The sequence below is a fragment of the Jaculus jaculus genome, chromosome 2 (assembly GCF_020740685.1).
Source record: "Jaculus jaculus isolate mJacJac1 chromosome 2, mJacJac1.mat.Y.cur, whole genome shotgun sequence".
Classification (NCBI taxonomy): Eukaryota; Metazoa; Chordata; class Mammalia; order Rodentia; family Dipodidae; genus Jaculus; species Jaculus jaculus.
Window position 1 is genome coordinate 22,606,545 of NC_059103.1, and position 19,968 is coordinate 22,626,512.

The window sequence follows — 19,968 nt, forward strand, 5'->3', positions numbered from 1 at the left end:
CCCTTTGGACCAGCCAGCAGCCTTCAGCACACATGGAAGCTGCCCCCCCCCCACTTCATCCCTGAGAAATCTCTGTCCAAACCCTCAGTTTTGGGGGCTTTGAGCCTGCCAGAGCTGACAGACCTGCCCGCCAGGGGGCGCCAGGGGCCCGTGAGCCCCGCCAGGTAAGGCTTCGCCAGCTAGCCTAGAGTTCCTTCCACGGGAGTCGGGACCTGTTTGGAAAGGATGTGGATCAATCGCTGGGCCAGTGAACAAGCCCCCACCCACCCCAGAGTCAGCAGATCTGAGCTGGGGAAAGAGTGTGTCCGTGCCCTGTGAGGTAGGAATGGCTGTAGTCTCCGCATCACAGATGATGGAGCTGGGGCTAAGCAGGTGCACACACCTGGCTGCCCATGACATGCGTGGAGGTGGGGCTGTCCTTCAGACTCGGGGGACAGGGAGTATCCCAGGACCACGGCATGAGTGTCAGGGTCACGCAGCAAGAAGACTAAGTGAAACTGGCAACAGTGTGGAGGCCACTCTGAAAAACCAAATTGCCATACCTGCTTCATCTTAAAATCTGCTTGTACAGGCAGAGACCCTGAAGTCTTAGGGGCTTGATGAAAGCCAAAAGTTGGAGATCACATTGAAAAAAAATCCAGAAATTTGGGCCAAGAAGATGGCTCAGCAGTTAAAGGCACTTGTTTGCAAAGCCTGCTGGCCCAAAGCTTAATTCCCCAATACCCACACAAAGCCAGATACACAAAGTGGTACATGTATCTGGAGTTTATTTGCAGCAACAAGAACCCCTGGCATGCCCATGCCCACACCTTCCTTCTCCTTGCAAATAAAATAAATAAAATAAAATAAATAAAAATATGTTTTAAAAAGAAAACTCTAAAAGAAACCTGATATGTAGTTGCACCCCAAAAGATGGTATCTGTCAGATGCACACATATTTCCTTCAAAGACCTTTCCATCGATGTCTATAGTTCGCCATGAGGAACTTTGGGCTGTATGAATAGCTACATAGTATTATGTATTTATTTATTTATTTATTAAGAGAAAAAGAGAGAGAATGGACAAGCCAGGGCCTCTAGCCACTTCAAATGAACTCCAGACACATGTGCCACCATGAGCATCCGGTTTACATGGGCACCAGGGAATCAAACCTGTGTCTGTAGACTTCACAGGCAAATAAATATCTTAACCACCGAGCCATCTCTCCAGCCCCTGGTTTGACTTTTACTAATAAGATTATGAAGCTATAGCAAAATAAAGTATCATTTGTATTGTTATATCCTGTAAAAATTTATAAAATAATAAGAAACTGAGATAGAGATTGCTGTCTCTCCTTTTGTATAGCCAGTCCTATCTCTATCTATCTATCATCTAGCTGTCCATAGCTATCTCTTTTCCTCTCTCCTCCCTCAGCTCCTGGTGTTTAATCACAAGTGCACTGTGACAGTGTCCTGGTGAGTGTGTGAAGGCATACAGCTCTGGTCTACAGCCCCTCATGTTTCCCTTGTTCATATCAATTTTTTTCTTAGTGACCTTCTCAAAGCCTCTCATCTAGTTGCCTTACAATTTATAACCATAGCCCATCCCCTCCAGTTTTTCTCTAGAATTTGTGGTGAGACAACTGGCCCACAGTCACAGGTGGATTCTCTGCTTTGTGAAGACCACAGCTTGTGAATCACAGACCAAAGGATGGAAATTAAGTGCAGGCCTTTTGTAAACAAAACGGAATTACAAAAGTAAAATCTGCAAAGAAAACCAGAAAACTCAAAGTACAAGCAGTTTCATTCCTTGGAAATTATTTGGATTAATCTGCTTCTTAATTAAGATTTGGAATTTAGTTCTGTAGGAGCATACAGAGCCCAGGTCTCACACAAAAGATTTGCCATCTGCTACTGGGAAAGATGCTGACCTGGCCACCGTCCCCGCTCTCTGACGGCCTGGGGTTTCCCAAGCAAAGCAGGCAACTGCGTGTTGGCGTCTTAAAAAGGTCAAAGACACATTGAGGTTTCCAATGTCCTTGTCAGATGAGACTCAATTTAACCCAGTGAGCTGAATGTCTGCCGATTTGCTAAGGGCTTCGGGGTCTTTGTGTTAGTTACTTCCCTTGTTGCTGTAACAAAATACCAGACCAAAAGCTAATTAAGGGGGCTTGGGGGCCGGGGAGATGGCTCAATGGTTAGTGACACTTGCTTGCAAAGCCCGATGGCCTGCGTTTAAGTCCCCCACCACTCCTGTAAAGTGGGACACAAGGAGTGGTACAAGCACCTGGCATTCCTTATGTAGTGACAAGAGACCCTGATAGAAAAATAAATAAGTAAATGGATAAATAACTTTTAAAGCTGCTTAAAAGAAGGGTTTATTTGGGCTCATAGTTGGAGGTTACAGCCTCATCGGGGTGGGGAAGGCACGGCAGCAGCAGCATGAGGCAGCTGGTCACGTTCTAGTCACAATCGGGAAACAGAGAGGAATGCTCACCCCACTCTCCTTTCCTTTCTATCCGATCCAGGACCCCAGTCCACGAGACAGTGCTGCCCACAGTTAGGGTGGGTCTCCCCACCTCAATGAACTTAATCTAGAAATTCCCTCACAGACATGCCCAGGCATTTGTTTCCTAGGTAATTCCAAACCCAACCAAGTTAGCAATAAAGATTAACCATCTGTGGCTCCTTGAGTAAAAGTTGATGCTACGGTGAGCGAGGAAGCAGCCTTTGCTCCCCCCAATAGGCTACTGTGCAGGGACCTTCTGAACCCCAATCAGTTGCTTTATTAAACAGCATACTTGAATGCTCATGTGTGTCTTGTTGGAAGAGTCAGACTACCTACTCACATGGACATTAGAGCCACACCAAATGGACAGGTGCTATTTCAAAAGTCTTGTCCAGAGGGGTGCTCAGCACTGCAATATCTCGATCACACCTTCCATGGCTCAGGGTCTATTGCAGAAGAGGTGGTGGAAAGAATGTAAGAGCCAAAGGAAGGGTAGGACTCCTTACAACGTGCTTCTCCAGACACAAAATGGCCTGGATATCCATGACCTCACAGTGCCTGACACTACCTACACAAGACCATCATAATAGGAGGAAAAGATCATGACATCAAAATAAAAGAGACTGATTGAGAGAAGGAGGGGATATGATGGAGAGTGGAGTTTCAAAGGGGAAAGCGGCGGGGGGCGGGGGGAGGGAATTACCATGAGATATTGTTTACAATTATTGAAGTTGTCAATAAATAAATAAAATATGAAAAAAAAATCCTGTCCACAAAAGGCTATCATTAAGGGCACTTCATTCCACCCACAGAGAAGCCTGCTGGCTTGGGAACACTTCTACACATCACCGGTCAGAGCTACTATTTCCAGTAGACCCCAGGCCGCTGCCTGAAGCCCAGCTTCCCTGACACCTGAGGAGCAAGGACACTTGTCTCCCCGCTCCTCGCATGGAGTTTGTGATTCCCCACACAGGTGTCCACCAAGGGACCCAGAGTTTTGGCGTTCCTCTGGCCTGCGCTCTAGACGTGACATGACTAGCTGAGAAGCATCCTGGGCTGGATGCCAGTGCCCAGGACAGCTCTAGAGCTTGCTTGACTCCCTTACTTCTACCCAGATTGTCCTTTTTAATTTTTTTTTTTTTTTTGAGAGTCAAAGAGAGAGTAGAACAAGCTTAATGTCACAGAGGAGGAAAACTGTGCCAGCTGCTTGAGCCAGACCCTTTCTCTGCCCTTCCATCTTCTTTAAAAACTATTTATTTATGGGCTGGAGGAATGGCTTAGCCATTAAGGTGTTTGCCTGCAAAGCCAAAGGACCCAGGTTCAATTCCCCAGGACCCATGTTAGCCAGATGTACAAGGGGGCGCAGTGTCTGGAGTTCGTTTGCAGTGGCTGGAGGCCCTGGCACGCCCATTCTCTCCCCTCTGTCTCTCTCCTTCTTTCTCCGTCAAATAAATAAATATAATAAAAATATTTATTTATGAGAGAGAGAGAAGGGGCACTCCAGGGCCTCCAGCTACTGCAAATGAACTCCAGACACGTGTACCTTGTGTATCTTCTTTCCATCTTCATCTTCAACTCCCAGAGCCCAAGCTCTGGGGCCCTCTCTTCCTTTGGACTAGCTTCCAGAGGTAAGGAACCAGGTTACAGGTCTCTGCACTCATGTGGAAATTATGGATCCAGAAAGAATTCTATTAAGCAAGATGACTCAAACTCAGAAAGCCCAAAACCACATGTTCTCTCTTATATGCGGATCCTACATATAAAAACGTATATTTGCGCACACAAAGAGGCACAAACATAGGGCAAACCTAAGAAGCTAGAATAGTGACCAAAAGAGGGTAAAAAAAAGAGGAACCTGGATGGGGGAAGGGCAAAAAGAATGGGTAAAGTAAACAGAAAGGAGATACAAGAGGGTTAGGGATGGGGGAGAAGAGAGAAATGGAATCAACTCAAACAAGTTGTGTTTTTTTTTTAATTTTTTATTTATTTATTTGAGAGCGACAGACACAGAGAGAAAGACAGATAGAGGGAGAGAGAGGGAATGGGCGCGCCAGGGCTTCCAGCCTCTGCAAACGAACTCCAGACGCGTGCGCCCCCTTGTGCATCTGGCTAACGTGGGACCTGGGGAACTGAGCCTCGAACCGGGGTCCTTAGGCTTCACAGGCAAGCGCTTAACCGCTAAGCCATGTCTCTAGCCCCAAGTTGTGTTTGAAAATGCGCCCTAATGATACTGAAGACTATGCTGACAAAAACTAATATTTTTTGTTTTGGGGGGGTAGGGTCTTGCTCTAGCCCAGGCTTGACCTGGAGTTCACTATGTAGTCTCAGGTTGACCTGGAACTCACAATAATCCTCCTACCTCAGCCTTCCCTGCACTGGGATTAAAGGCGTGCGCCACCATCGCTGGCAGATTGGAACACTGACTTTTGAGCTCAGTAGCTTAGCTCCTCCTCTGATCGGCGAACAGAGTGTGAGGTACAGTCAGTCCTCCTGAAACCTCCTCTGGGAGCCAGCTGTCCTGAGTCCTGCTAGCTCAGAGGACCAGGAGGGGACCTCCATTGACATATTCTGTGGGTTCCTTGTCTTACCCACTCGTCTCCAGCCCCAAGACCAGACTGGTGGGGGTCCCAGGCCTGCGACACTCCAGGGAATCTGTGTCTGGGTGGCTAATGTCCACCAATAGCCAGTATACCTATAGGCGTAGGGAACCGTGGACACCACAGATGCTTGCAGATGTCTGAAAGGGGTGGGGGTTCGACCTCATCCACCTCCTTCACGACAGCTTGTGTCCCGGGCCCTCCACTGAGTACTGGGGTCTTGGTTTCTTCTGCAGACCCAGGACACCGCACACCCTACCTCGGGCCCAGCTGACCACCCAAAGGAGAGGAGAATCACTGAGGTCAGTCGCTGATGGCTCGCGTCCAAGTCAGCCTCAGAGCTGTAACTTGTGGATGAGGGAGCTCGGTACTGGGACCTGGGTGCCCCGCGGCGGACCAGCTCGGGGTGATTCCACCCACATACCATCCATTCCTCCCGCAAGATCACGGTCGAGGTCGGTCGGTCTGTTGATCGGGTAGGTTTTGGAGGTGCCAAGATCCTAACAGCAGCGGTCGGATAACAGCAAGAGCGGAGGCAGGCAGAGCTCTGTCCAGGCCCTCGCTGTGTGTCGGGGGAGGGCGGCAGACCCGTGCCTGGGTCCCCGCGTGTCTCGGGCGTCTCGCGTGGGTGGGCAGAGCCGGGCCGGCTGGGGGCGGAGCTCGGGGCGGCGGCGGTTGCGCGCGTCTACCTGGCTGGCAAGGGCGCGCGGGGAGGCGGGGCGCGGGTGGGGAGCGCGCCCGTCCCCGTCCCCGGCCCCGGGGAGCCGCCGCCGCCAGTCGCCGCGGCCGCCCGCGCGCCAGCGAGCACGAGCCTGCGGTCACCCCCGGCAAGGTAGCAGCGCCCGCGGCCCCGCGGAGCCCGCCCCTCGCGGGGGAACCCACCCTCCGGACCTCGCCGGCGGCCCTGCGCCTCGGAGCGGGAGCGCAGCAGCGGTGGGTGATCTCCGGCGGGGACGCGCGGGGTAGCCTTTGTCTCAGAGCCCCTGGCAGGTGGGAGGACCCCCTTCTCCTCGGAGCCTGAGTGCCCCACGGGGTTGGGCAGGGGACTAGCTGTGGGCTCGGGTGTCTCTCCCTGACCCGGGACGCGCGGGGCACACTTGGTCTCAGTGGCGCAGGTGGCCGGGCAGGTGGCCGCTTGGCGATGGTTCCCCCCCACAACCCCATCCTCCCGTGCCAGGGAGCGCGGCGGACCCACGATGGAGACGCTGGGGTCTGGAAGCCTGTGGGTTTCTCTGAGTGGTCTTCAACCAGGCCTGGCCACCTCGGGGTCGCTGATGAGCTAGCGGCCTGGGTGGGTGGGTGGGAGGGGTGGCGGAGGGAGTGGGGGAGGGGCTAGGGATGGGAAGTGACAATGGACCACAGAGGCCGCCCTGGGCCATGCAGAGAGGGGTCTTGGTGGCTAGATGAGCTGAGGGACACATTGGGGCTGCATCGTAACCTCAAGTGGGTTCTAAGTACACCTGCTCCAGGAGGGCGGTCCTTCACGCTCTTCCCCCACAGTCCCCCACCTCCCAGCAGGGTTTCTCTTTGAGCAAAGAGGGCAGGGCGGCGACAGGGACTTGTCTGCACTTCCGCCTTTCCCGGGGCCCCATCTCTGGGCTCTTCCGCAGGCCTATTTGGCGCCACACCACCTTCCATCCCCAGCCCACCTGCGTGCCCTGGCGCTGTGGCCTCAGGCTCCCGGTCTTCCAGCTCAAGGTTTCCCAGTCCTGATGCCCAAGTCTACCTGCCTGTTCTGTCGTGGTTTGCTGTCACTCTTGGTTTTATGGAATGTGTGTCCCCTACTGTCTCTTCCTGTGTTAGGTCTTTCTGGTTTGGAAGATGCAACAGTGTTTAAAGGGAAGGTTTAAAGTTCTCTGGGGATATTGGTTCTGATTGCTTGATGTTTATTTGCCCGCTGTGATTGGTTGGAGGAAGACCAGGAGCTGGGGACGGGGGCGCAGTGCTGTAGAGGTGGGAGACAGACCCCCTCCCAGATATGGTCCCTGCCTCTGCTGACCACAGGACCTTTGCAAAGGAAGGAAGCCTTAAGGGAAGTCCCCTTTAAGCCCTTTGGTTTTGGAGATTTTATTCCTCCATGCTGGAGAAGCCACCCAATACCTGTTACTGTCCCCAAATGTGGTAAGCTTCCTAGAGGCACCCCCCCACACACACACACCACATCCACCCGGGGGGAAGTAGGCCCTTGCTTAAAGGGTGGGGTCCTGGGAGGGGGGTACCCAGCCCAGAGCCTGGAGCAGAGCTGGAGTCATAACAGATATGATGTGCTCACAAACAGGACAAGTTCACTCCGCAGGCATCAGGCAGTTGTTAAGTGGGATAAATAGGAACTTGAGAGAGAAAAATCACTTAAAAATCATTGCAAATGGGGCTGGAGAGACAGCTTAGCAGTTAAGGCGCTTGCTTGCCTGCTGGAGCCTAAGGACCCAGTTTGGATTCCCCAGAACTCATGTAAGCACATGGTGACATGTGCCTTTGGAGTTCGTTTGCAGTGGCTAGAGGCCCTGTGGGCCCATTCTCTCTCATAAATAAATGATTTTTTTTAATTATTGCAAATGGGGCTGGAGAGATGGCTTAGTGGTTAAGTGCTTGCCTGTGAAGCCTAAGGACCCCAGTTCGAGTCTCGATTTCCCAGGACCCACATAAGCCAGATGCACAAGGTGGCACATGCATCTGGAGTTCATTTGCAAAGGCTGGAGGCCCTGTCATGCCCATTCTCTCTCCCTCTCTCTCTCTCTTTCTCTTTCTCTCTCTGTCTGTCACTCTTAAATAAATAAATAAATAAAATAAACAAAAATTATTGCAAATGGTCCATGAAACTTCCAAAAGTTTAACTGTTCTGAGATGGCCACTTCTCTGACCTCCAGGCTGAACAAAGCTACAGGGTTCACATCCACGTTGGCAATCTTCCTCAGGTCCCACGGGTGAGACAATCCTTCATGAGTTGCCTGACTTCTGTGTGGTGTTGAGTGGTTCCATCGAGATGCTGAGCGTCAGGTTTTGGTGGGACCTGTGTGTGTGTTGATCAAAGGTGTCTGTTCCACCCAGGAAGAGAACAGAGTTCCTTCTTCCTGGAGGATTTCCTGATTCTGTCTGAATTTTCACTCTTCATTTAGGCTATTTTGACTACTGTCTTCTTAGCTGTTCCCTGGGTTTCCTTAAAACTGAGACAAACTTCAGGTCACCAGCCGCGCCAGCCTTTCCACTTGCAGGTGACATTGGCTGGGCAGTCGTGAAGCGCCAGGCTCTCTTCTGAGAGCAGTTAGTATCTTCATGTACTAATCCTCGCTATCCTAGGAGAGCCCGTGGGCAGCCTCTCCGGCCGCGGAGAGGACAGGCAAGGTGCTCCAGAGACACGAGGCTGGGGTTTCCACCGGTTGCCGATTTGTTGCCTTAATGGCCACACAAAGGTGCCTCTGTCCTCTCTCCTTAAATGATCACCACTGATGCCTGACCAGGCCCATTAAAAGCCTTCCATATCCGAATGACCTTACCGCCTCCTGCCTTTGCCTTTGCTGTGTCCCCTCCTCAGCTTCCTTTGTTGTCAACTAAGAAGAAAGGCTAGGGCTGAAGAGATGGCTTACTGGTTAAGGTGCTTGCCTGTGAAGCCTAAGGACCCAGGTTCGGTTCCTCAGTACCCACAAAAGCCAGATGCACAAGGTGGCGCATGCATCTGGAGTTCATGTGCAGTGGCTGGAGGTACTGGCATGCCCATTTTCTCCCTCCCTCCCTCCCTTCCCCCACCCTATAAATAAATAAATAAGTATTTTTAAAAAGAAGAAAGGCTAATGTCCCGGTGAATGAGCATCATGTTACAAAAGCTGTCACTAAGCTGGGTGACATTCCTGAAGGAAGCCAGGGACCACATTGCATGGAAGAGGTGACATGCCAGGAAGATTCTGCGCCTGCCGAGCATGTGTGCAGAACAGTTGATAGAACGTTCTCCTAGGCAGGGCCTTTAAACCTTTGTCACGAACTATGATGGGCAAACTTTAGCCAAGAAAACAAAATTACTAAGATATGCTTATCTGTTGCAAGGCAGGAAGTGGCTCAGACAACAGAAAGGGACAGCTAGGCAGGTGGGCCACCTCAGGACAGACCACCATCTCAGATGCACCTGAGGCTGCTGTCCCTCCAAGGGTGCTGGTGACAGCTGCGGAGGTGTATTTTGAAGTCACCAGGATGTCTCTCAGTCACTGTTAAGATGCAACATTGGGGCTGAGGAGATGACTCAGTGGTTAAAGGCACTTGCTTGCAAGCCTGCCAGCCAGAACTTAATTCCCCAACACCCACATAAAGCTGGGGACAGAGTGGCCCCGTGTGTCTCTGATCCCAGCCAAGAAGCTCAGGACCCTGCTAGACTGGGGCACAGGCAACAACAAAGGAAAAGATACCCAGTCTCAGGAAAAAAAAAAATGAAAGGACAAAAACCCCCTGATTTCCTCTGACTTCCATACATTCACCATTGGGTACATGCTTGTACACAGACATACAGAGACACAGACACACACATCATACACATACATGCATACATGTATAGCCAGCAGTTAAAGTGGTACACGCATATGGAATTCATTTGCAGTGGTAAGAAGCCCTAGTATGCCCATTCTCTTTTTTCTCGCTCTCTGTCTCTCTTTCTTTCTCTCTCTGTCACTCTCTGTGCTTGCAAAGAAATAAATATTTTTTTTAAACTTAAATAAGACACATTCTTATAGTTCTAAAAGTTGCTTTATTCTGGGCTCTGTCAGCAGCATCAAAGAGGTCTAAGGAAGTATTATAAAAAAAAAAAAGAAAGAAAAACCAGGGCCAGAGAGATGCCTTAGCGGTTAAAGCGTTTGCCTGCAAAGCCAAAGGACCCAGGTTCGATTCCACAGGATCCATGTTAGCCAGACGCACAAGGGGGCGCATGCATCTGGAGTTTGTTCACAGTGCCCATTCTCCCTCCCCTCATCTCTGTATGTCAAATAAATAAATAAATATGAAAACAGAAAAGCCAGATGGAAGGGCTGGGATGCGGCTCAGTTGGTAAGAGTGCTTGTGTCACGTGCACGAGGCCTTGAGTCTCATTCTCCCAGCTCTGCCTAAAGCCAGGCACGGTAGTGTATGCCCACCGTCGTGCTCAGGAAGTGCAGACAGGAGGGTCAGGCTCTCAGAGTGTTCCTGCGCTGTATGGGGAGTTCGAGTTTAAGTCCAGGACCATCCGGGCTATGTGTGACCCTTTCTAAAAATAAATAAATAAAAACAGTGAAAATAAATAAGCGAGTGTCTGAAGGCAGGGGATCAGAAGAGCAGTGTGAGCTTCGTCTTTGGAGTAGGGAGTACAATGTGCAGAGAACAGGCTCCGTGGTTGAAGAAAGCCCAACACAAGCCTGGAGAGAAGGCTCAGACGTTAAGGCACAGGCCTGTGAAGCCTAAGGACCCAGGTTCAATTCTCCAGGTCCCGTGTAAGCCAGATGCACATGGTGGTTCGTTTGCGGTGCCTGGAGGCCCTGGTGAGCCCATTCTCTCTGCCTCTGTCTCTAATAAATTAAAAAAAAAAAAAAAAGCTGGGCATGGCGGCACATGTCTTTAATCCCAGCACTCAGGAGGCAGAGGTAGGAGGATCGCTGAGAGTTCAAGACCACCCTGAGACTCCATAGTGAATTCCAGGTCAGCCTGAACTAGAGTGAGACCCTACCTTGAAAAAACAAAGAAAAAGAAAAGAAAAGAAAAAAGAAAGCCCAAGACAGATTAATAAAATATGAAAAGAGCTTTAACTCCCTGGTGATCAGAACTCAAATTAAAACACTATTAAGATACTGTTTCACATTCCTTGTACTGTTAAAAATTCTCAGCTCTTGACTGTGCTTTGTACAAGAGAAGATGAAGAACACTGAGAACTTACATTATTGAGAAGGAAAACAAGCGAGAAACAAACATTTATGTGGAACAAGCACATGCTAGATATTCCTGAACAAGTTCTCAGTTCTCAGCACCTGTATCCCCAAGAGAGTGTCTGGTCTGCATGCGCAAGAGCCCCACACCATGCTTGTTCTCTGAGATGACTTGTAAAACAAATGACAGTTTGGAGTTCACCGTAGATGTATTGTAGTAAGTCAGGGGCTGGGGAGATGGTTTAGTGGTTAGGGCATTTGCCTGCGAAGCTTAAGGAACCAGGTTTGATTCCCCAGGACCCACGTAATCTAGATGTATAGGGCGGCACATGTGCCTGTGATTCATTTGCAGTGGCTGGAAGCCCTGGCATGCCCATTTTCTCCCTCCTTCCCTCTCCCCCCCTCCCTCCCTCTTTCTTTCTCTCTCAAATAAATATATTTTTTTAAAAAGGAAAAAAAAGAATAAAAAGGAGAGAGAAATAATAGGCATAGTACTGCATGCTTTCCAGCCCTCAGGAGGATGTTGAGTTTGTGGCCAGACAGGGCTATATAAGGTTCTGTCAAAAGAAAGCGGGCTGGAGAGATGGCTCAGCAGCTAAAAACACTTGCTTGCAAAGCTAGGTGGCCCAGATTCAACTTCCTCGTGATCCCTGTAAAGCCACGTGCACAAAGTGGCACATGTGTCTGCAGTTCATTTGTAGCAACAACAGGAAGCCCTGGCGTACCCATTCTCTCTCTCTCTCTTGCTATCTCTCCTCTCTCAAATAAATAGATATTTTTGGGGGGAAAAAAGGAAAGGAAAGGAATGGAGGGGAAGGGAAAAAAAGAAAATGAAGGGAATTGAAGGAAAGAAAAAAAATGAGAACACAGAGAGAACTCACTGGGTATCCTTTACTCTTCACCTAATGTCCCTGATGTTAACATTTTCCAGCTATAGCATGTCATCATTAAGATTGACACAACCATTAACCTCGTTCAGAAGTCAGCTCTCACCGGGGTGTGTGTGTGTGTGTGTGTGTGTGTGTGTGTCTGCATGAGTCTCAGTGTCTAGTTTTGTATGATGTCACCTCCATATGGAATCATCTGACTGCCAGCACAATGAAGGAAGAAGGCAGGGTCACTGCAATGTGCCTCATGCCACCCTTTATAGGCACAGCCAGCTTCCTCCATTCCCCTCCAGACACGCAGGCCACCAGGAATCTGTCCCTCCTTCTGTCTGGTCACCATCTCAAGAAAGCCATGTCAGTGCATTCACACCCCGTGGCGCCTCCTCTGCTTGGTCTTCTCACCCAGCACGAGTCCCCCACCATCCACCCGGCTGGTGGAACACACCCACAGTTCACTCTGTGCCACTGCAGGCCAGGGCTCCATGATACGGAAGCCCCCACGGTCATCCTCCCTTTGAAGGGTGTTTGGGTGGTTTCCACTTTGAAGTGTCTTGCGCACGAAGCTGCCGTGAATTCACGTGCAGACTTTCTGTGTGACTGTCGTTTTCATTTCTCTGGGCAAAATGCCCAATAACACAATGGCTGAGGCATATGACACGCACATGTTTAATTTTGTAAGAAACTGCCAATTCTTTCCCAGAGCAGCGTGCCACTTTGCATTCCCACCAGCAAGTATCTGAGTGACGCCGGATGATCACAGATGGTGTTTGGTATTGTCACTTTAAAAAGAAATTTTAGCTGTTTTAATGTATGATAGGGATAGTGTATGGCGGTTTAATTTAATTTACATTACCCCGACGATGATGATGTGAAAGGTGACCTAGGGTGCTTTGGCACTTGGAAATCCTCTTGAGTCTGTCTGCTCATTTCTTTTTTCTCATTTTCTTTCTTGAAAATGTGTGTGTGTATGAGAGAGAGAGAGAGATAGCAAGAGAACACATGTACATGCATACACACACACACACACACACACACACGCCAGGGCCTCTTGCGGCTGCAAACGAATGCCAAACATATGCTCCACTTTTATTCACCCAGCTTACATGGACAGCATGGGAATTAAACCCAGGCCCACAGGCTTTGCAAGCAAGCTCCTTTATTAACGCACGAGCCATCTTCCCAGGCCCGCCCGTTTTCTAATTGGACTGCTGCCTTGATGTTTCCCTTTGCTGGTTCTTCACACTTCCTGGCTATGCATGCTGCCTCCAGGTTGGCTGTGATGTCCCACCTGTTTACCTGGTCACTTCATCTTCCCTGTAGAGCCTTTTACAGAAAAAAAAAAGTTACTGATTTTGATACATTTCAGGCCATTAATCTTTCCTTGTATTAGTTGTGAGTTTTTACATGGAATCTTAAGAACACTTAATCCTAAAGACTTCATTCTGAGCCGGGTGTGGTGGTGCACGCCTTTAATCCCCGCACTCGAGAGGCAGAGGTAGGAAGATTGCTGTGAGTTCGAGGCCACCCTGAGACTACATAGGGAATTCCAGGTCAGCCTGGGCTAGAGTGAGACCCTACCTTGAGAAACTACAAAAAAAAAAAAAAAAAAAAAAAAAAAAGACTTCATTCTGGTTCCTTTCTCTGTTTTTGTTTTTTATTTTTATTTATTTATTTATTTGACAGAGAAGTGGGAGAGAGAGAGAATGGGCACACCAGGGCCTCCATCCATTTCAGACAAACTCCAGACTCATATGCTCCCTTGTGCATCTGGCTAATGTGGGTCCTGGGGAATTGAACCTGGGTCCTTTGGCTTTGCAGGCAAAGGCCTTAACTGCTAAGCCATCCCTCCAGCCCCTGTTTTTGTTTTCTTTGACCAGTTTTATAGTTTCATGTTCTAAGCATTAGTTTGTGACCCATCTTGAGTTAATTTTTATGTGAAGTGGGAAGTCAGGCTGATTTTTTTTTTTTTTTTTTTGCCATGGCTCATTTTTGGTTTTACTGATGAAGGTCCAATGGCTCTAGGACCATTTGATGGAAATGTAACCCATCAAATTACTTTGGAACCTTTGACAAAAAAAAGTCATTTTCACTTATCATCATCATCTTTGGTTTTTTGTTTTTGTTTTTTGGGATTTTGTTTTTGTTACTGTTTCAAGGTAGGGTCTCAATCCAGCCCAAGCTGACCTGGAATTCACTATGTAGTCTCACGGTGAGACTACATAACCTCACAGTGATCCTCCTACCTCTGCCTCCCAGTGCTGGGATTTAAGACATGTGCCACCACGCTCAGCCCTCTTTGGTTTTTCCGAGGCAGGGTCATCATCTGCCCTCGAACTCGCTATGTATCTGAGGATGACCTTGATCTCCTGCCTCCACTTCCCAAGTGCTGGGATTACAGGAGTGAGCCACCATGTCTGGCTCTCAGAACCAGCCTTCTCATGTGCATGAATGGGGGATGGGGACAGTGTGTTTGGGTTGTTTTCATTCCAGTTCGTGCAGATGTGTGAAAAGAGAGTAGTTGTGAAGTACCTTAGGGCCGACATCCATGCAGTGTGAACACAAGCTATAGTTACTGCCATGGAGAGGCCAAGAAGACACATCATATTTAAGAACCAGTTGTGGGGCCAGAGATACTGCTCAGTGGTTAAGGCGCTTGCCTGCAAAGCCTAAGGACCCAGATTCAATTCAGTTCTCCAGGACCCACATAAAGCCAGATACACAAGGTGGCACATGCGTCTGGTTCGTTTGCAATGGCTGGAGGCCCTGGCATGCTCATTCTTTCCCTCTCCCCCTCCCTCTCTCCCTCCCTCTTTCTCTGCCAAATAAATATGCAAATATTTATTATTTTTTATTTATTTGAGAGTGACAGACAGAGAAACAGAGAGAGAGAGAGAGAAAGAGAGAGAGAGAATAGGCACACCAGGGCCACCAGCCACTGCAAACGAACTCCAGACGCGTGTGCCCCCTTGTGCATCTGGCTAATGTGGGTCCTGGGGAATCGAGCCTCAAACCAGGGTCCTTAGGCTTCACAGACAAGCACTTAACCGCTAAGGCATCTCTCCAGCCCATGCAAATATTTTTTTAAAGAAACAACAATATGGACCAGGAGTGGCACATAGGCAGATCCCATTCATTGCTGGATGTGGCCGTGCTGTGGCTGTTAGGGGAGATGATAACTTCATTCTATCATTCCATCAAAGTTTTACAACATTTCAGACAAAAAAAAAAAAAAAGAGGAAAAGAAAACAAGTGTATTTGCTCGTGAGATATTATTACAGGTCCCAGCTGGGGTTTTAGCAAGGTCAGCTGTGACTCTGAGCCCCAGTCTCTATGATTTCACTGTAGAAGAATTTTTAAAATGTGGGAAAGAAGTGGCAAAACTAACTTTGGATTCCACCTACATAAGTTTGTATCTGACTGATTTTGATTGAAGTACCTGAATTACTGTAGTATCTATAATGAGATGGAGGCTTTGAAGTACAAGGGTCCATCCCACCAAATGCCAGTATTCTCCAGCATTCACCATGGTACCATCTCCTACCCACCCATGTTCTCCGGAGTTTTCTGCTCACTGCTGATAAAACAGTTGGGCAACTAATTATATTCATTTCCTACTGCAATGCTCCCTGTCTTACCACGGGGGGTTACCTCCAGTTCACACTGGACACACCACAAGCTGAAATTTACTCCATGCGTCTACCTCCAGAACATCTAGGCCTGGCCTGGCCTACCAGAAATACCTTCAAGTCACTTCCGGCTCACCTTGGGCAAGGTCCTCTACCACACACCTGTTCTGTGATAAGGAGGCGAGTAACACCTGGAACTCACTGGAACTGTGCTAAAACTGAAAAGCAGACAGGTTGTAGGCTGTGATTTTCTTTTTCCATGGTTATGTCGTCAGCACTCTGCATTGAACATCAGAAGTCAGGACTGCCTGTACATCGGGGTCAACCAGAGACTCTGAATATGAAGGTGGGCGGAGATTGGGCGTGGGTGAGTCTCAGAACTGGCATGGTGCCTGTGGGTTCTGCAAAAGGAAGAAACAACCCCAAGTGAGTCTTTGCACTTTGCCAACTGCAGGCTTGCATCTCTCCCCACGTCACACCACAGCCTGTCCCCCACCGCCGACACAGACTTCCTCTCCTGTTAAGTCAGGTTTGCATTGCTGGAAGAAATCACCTGACCAAGAGAAAAAAAAAAAAAAGATTTTGGCTTATAGACTCAAGGGGAAGCTCCACAATGGCAGGGAAAACGATGACATGGGCAGAGGGTGGACATCACCCCCTGGCCAACACCAGACGGACAACCTCAACAGGAGAGTGTGCCAAACCCTGGCAAGGGGAAGCTGGCTACAACACCCACAAGCCTGACCCCCAACAATACACTACCTCCAGGAGGCTTCAATTTCCAATTGCCATCAGCTGGGAACCTAGCATTCAGAACACCTAAGAGGGACACCAGGACATCTCCTCCCTGTGAGTCATATGTCTGTAGGTCCCCTGCCGTTGCTGGTCACAGCTGGACCTGATGCCATATGGATTTGTCCAGTTTGAGATATTTCTGTTTTAGCAACATGGTTCCTAGATTTCAGGAGACTGCTCCCTACAGTAGGATAGAACATAGAAGAAATTCACGAGGGCTGAAGAGGTGGCTTAGCAGCTAAGGCACTTGCCTGCAAAGTCAAAGAACCCAGGTTTGATTCTCCAATACCCACGGAAAGCCACATGCAAAAACTGGCATATGTCTGGAGTGTGTTTGCAGCGGCTGGACGCCCTGGTGCGCCCAATCTCTCTGTCTGTCTTCTCTCTTTCTCTCCTTGCAAAGAAATTAATAACATAAAATATTTTTTAATTCATGGAAGAATCCTCAGTGCATAACTATGAATGAAATGCTTGACATGTTAACTGAGACATTGTGGTTATCGGTTAGTGTGCTGAGCATAAGTGTCTTATTATTATTATTTTGGTGTTTTGAGATACAGTCTCACTCTAGCTCAGGCTGACCTAGAATTCACTATGTAGTCTCAGGGTGGCCTCAAACTCATGGTGACCCTCCTACCTTTGCTTCCCATGTGCTGGGATTCAAGGCGTGTACTACCATGCCCAGCTAGGTGTCTTATTTAATCACAAGTTCTCCTTGCCTTCCAAAGGGCACAGTCTTATCTTTCAAGACATTCCCGTGTTGAGGTCTAAGTCTGCCCTTGACAATGGCCACCTGGGTAGCCTCTCCGAGCCCTAGGAAATGCTGGCCTTCCACTCCTTTGTGCCTTGTTGAGGTCTGCTGTTTGAGGTTCTTAGCCCAGAGTGAAGGAAGGAGGCCCGTTTGTCTGCTTGGTAACAACCATAACGTGTGGGCCTCTTTGTATCAGGCACCCACCTCCGTAACAAGCCCATCTTCTCGGGGGGCTCTCAGGGGAGTGGAGGATGTGCTAAGGCACATCTGCTTGGACAGAGAACCCTGCTCTAGATGGGCCTCCGGGCCTCTGCTCTTGCCCTTTCCCCTTCTGCTCCCAAGGGCTCATGGCTATTCCTGTGGGCCCTGATTTTCATGGTACCCAGCCCCTGGTCCTCATGGCACCCATCTGCTGGCATTCAAGCTGCCCAGCCCCTGGTCCTCATGGTTCTCAGCCCCTGGTCCTATTGGTGCTCAGAGTCTGGTCCCTGTGGTTCCCAGTCCCTCCTACCTACATATCGTCCAAGTCCAATGCCATGCCACAACCCAAGAAGAAGCCTGACATTCTTTTTGTGTGTGTGTGTGTGGTAGGGTCTCACTCTAGTTCAGGCTGACCTAGAATTCGCTATGTCTTCTCAGGGTGGCCTCGAACTCACGGTGATCCTCCTACCTCTGCCTCCCAAGTGCTGGGATTAAAGGCGTGCTCCACCACGCCCAGCTAAAGCCTGACATTCTTAAAATATCTTTGTAGGGATTTCTGGTTGTGTGTGTGTGTGTGTGTGTGTGTGTGTGTGTGTGTGTGTGTCTTTGTGTATGTGTGCGCGCATGTGGTCTAGGGTAAGAGAGAACAATTTTAGGATTTCACTCACGCTTCCTCTCATTCACTGGACTGCTATTCATGGACCTGCTGTACACGGGCCACTCTTCAGGCGCTGGCAATGCCATGGTACATAAAACCAAGGACCCTCCTTGTTACACTCCATTGCAGTGAGGAAAAGACAAAGGCCAGGGTAGGAAAGGGAGGGAAGCTGCCATGGCCTGGCTTGAGCCTCCAAGATCAGTAAAACGTATTGGGGTGCACACAGAACCACTTCCCGGCCTTCCTTGGTATCTAAGTCTCTCTGCAAGCCCCTGTGAGGGTAAACTGAGCCCAGGGACAGCCCAGGGAGAGGTGGCCACCCCTCACAGTGACAGAAAGGATAGCACAATAGCATATGCTGTTGTTTCTCTTAGTGCCAGTGTGTGTGTGTGTGTGTGTGTGTGTGTGTGTGTGTGTGTGTTGTATTTGTACATATGGCATGTGTGATGGTTGAAATCAACTATCCCCGTTAGGCTCATGGGCTTTGAATACGTGGTTTCCCACCCCACCCCACCCCCCCAGCTGTTGGCAATTTGGGAAAGTTGCAGGACCTTTGGGAGTTAGAGCCTTGCTGGAGAAAGCGTATCACTGCAGTCCAGCTTTTGAGATAATATAGCCCAGTACATAGACTGTTTCTACTCAGGTGATGTGACAAGATGTGGTTACCAGTCTCTGCAGCACCAGCTTTTCCCTGCCATCACAAAACTCCCCTCCACACTAAACCGGAAATTAACCCTTTCCTGCCATAAGCTGCTTTATTTATTTATTTATTTATTTATTTATTTATTTATTTATTTATTTATTTGAGAGAGAGAGAGAGAGGAAGAGAATGGGCGCGCCACGGCCTCCAGCCACTGCAAACGCACTCCAGACACATGCACCACTTTGTGCATCTGGCTTACGTGGGTCCTGGAGAATCAAACCAGGATCCTTTGGCTTTGCAGGCAAATGCCTTAACCGCTAAGCCATCTCTCCAGCCCCATAAGCTGCTTTAGATCCAGTGTTTTATCCCAACAATGAGAAGGTAACTGCTACAGTGTGTTATAGGTGTGTGTGTGTGTGTAGCGTGTGTGTATGTGTGTGTGTGTGTGTGTAGCGTGTGTGTATGTGTGTGTAGCGTGTGTGTATGTGTGTGTAGCGTGTGTGTGTGTGTGTGTGTAGCGTGTGTGTGTGTGTGTGTGTGTGTAGTGTGTGTGTGTGTGGTGTGTGTTGGAATTACCCCCTGCTCTCTCACTGCTGTCTCTGGCACTAAGCAACCAGTAGGATACCCTTCACACATTGCTTTGGTCGGTTCTCACCTTGCACTTGGCCTTCAGCCTTGGGAATCTGGCAGTCAGCAGCTGACACCGTGCACGCAGTTTTCCTGACACCTCGTCAGGAAACATCGACTGCTAAAGATAACCGCGCTCCTAGCATGCAGAGGAGCTCCACGCCCGTCGTTATAGAAATCCGAGCTCTCATGCGTCCAGTGGGAGCTGAGCCTCCCAAACTCAACATCTGACAAGGCCGGGAGACAAAGGTTCCACCCAGCTTCCAGTGACAGGAAGAATCCAGGCAACTTGCTGTCAACCTATTTCTTCCTGCTTCTTCACGCTCTGTGAGTCAATTTCACACTCCATGCCGCGCATATTTGGACTCTTGTGATTGGGGTCAAATAAGATATCATCCACGGATATTGTAATCTGGAAAAGAACCCGATCACAATCCACCAGGAGAGACACAAAGTGAGAACATGCTCTCCCCAAGTGCTTGCTCTTCAAGCCCGGTGCTTGAATTCCCATGAGAGGCATTCCCTGATAATCTCAGTGCTGTCAGATACAGCTCTCAGCTTCCGCATCATGGCAGTCAGAGCCTTCCAAAGGATCTTAACACTTTAGCCCCAAGAACATCATCGAGGCCTTAGATGCCTGCAGAGAACACTTGGAAATTCAAGTTCAAAGGGCAAATCCAGCAGCCATTCATTTGTTCTATAAGCATCATACTCTAGGCCCTTCTTATGTATTCAGTAAAATGCCAATTTTCAGTACTTCAAAATAGGCTTAATTTCATGAAAAAAAAAATCCAAAACTTCATTTTGAAGCACAAAAACCTGG

The 19,968-nt window shown here is 49.1% G+C and overlaps 1 protein-coding gene across 9 annotated transcripts in view; it reads left to right on the forward strand.

Annotated features, from left to right (window-relative positions):
* Positions 1-5,498: 5,498 nt before the first annotated feature.
* Positions 5,499-19,968, forward strand: part of LOC101615364 (myelin basic protein) — a 135,944-nt gene continuing 121,474 nt past the window's right edge. For 5 of the 9 annotated variants that reach the window (XM_045143991.1, XM_045143997.1, XM_045143993.1 and 2 more), the window contains exon 1: positions 5,891-6,017. The gene's annotated coding sequence lies outside the window, so the exon portion shown is untranslated. Of the gene's footprint in view, positions 5,561-5,890; positions 6,018-19,968 lie in introns of those variants that run through there. The other 4 variants (XM_045143992.1, XM_045143999.1, XM_045143994.1 and 1 more) reach the window with 4 other exon arrangements.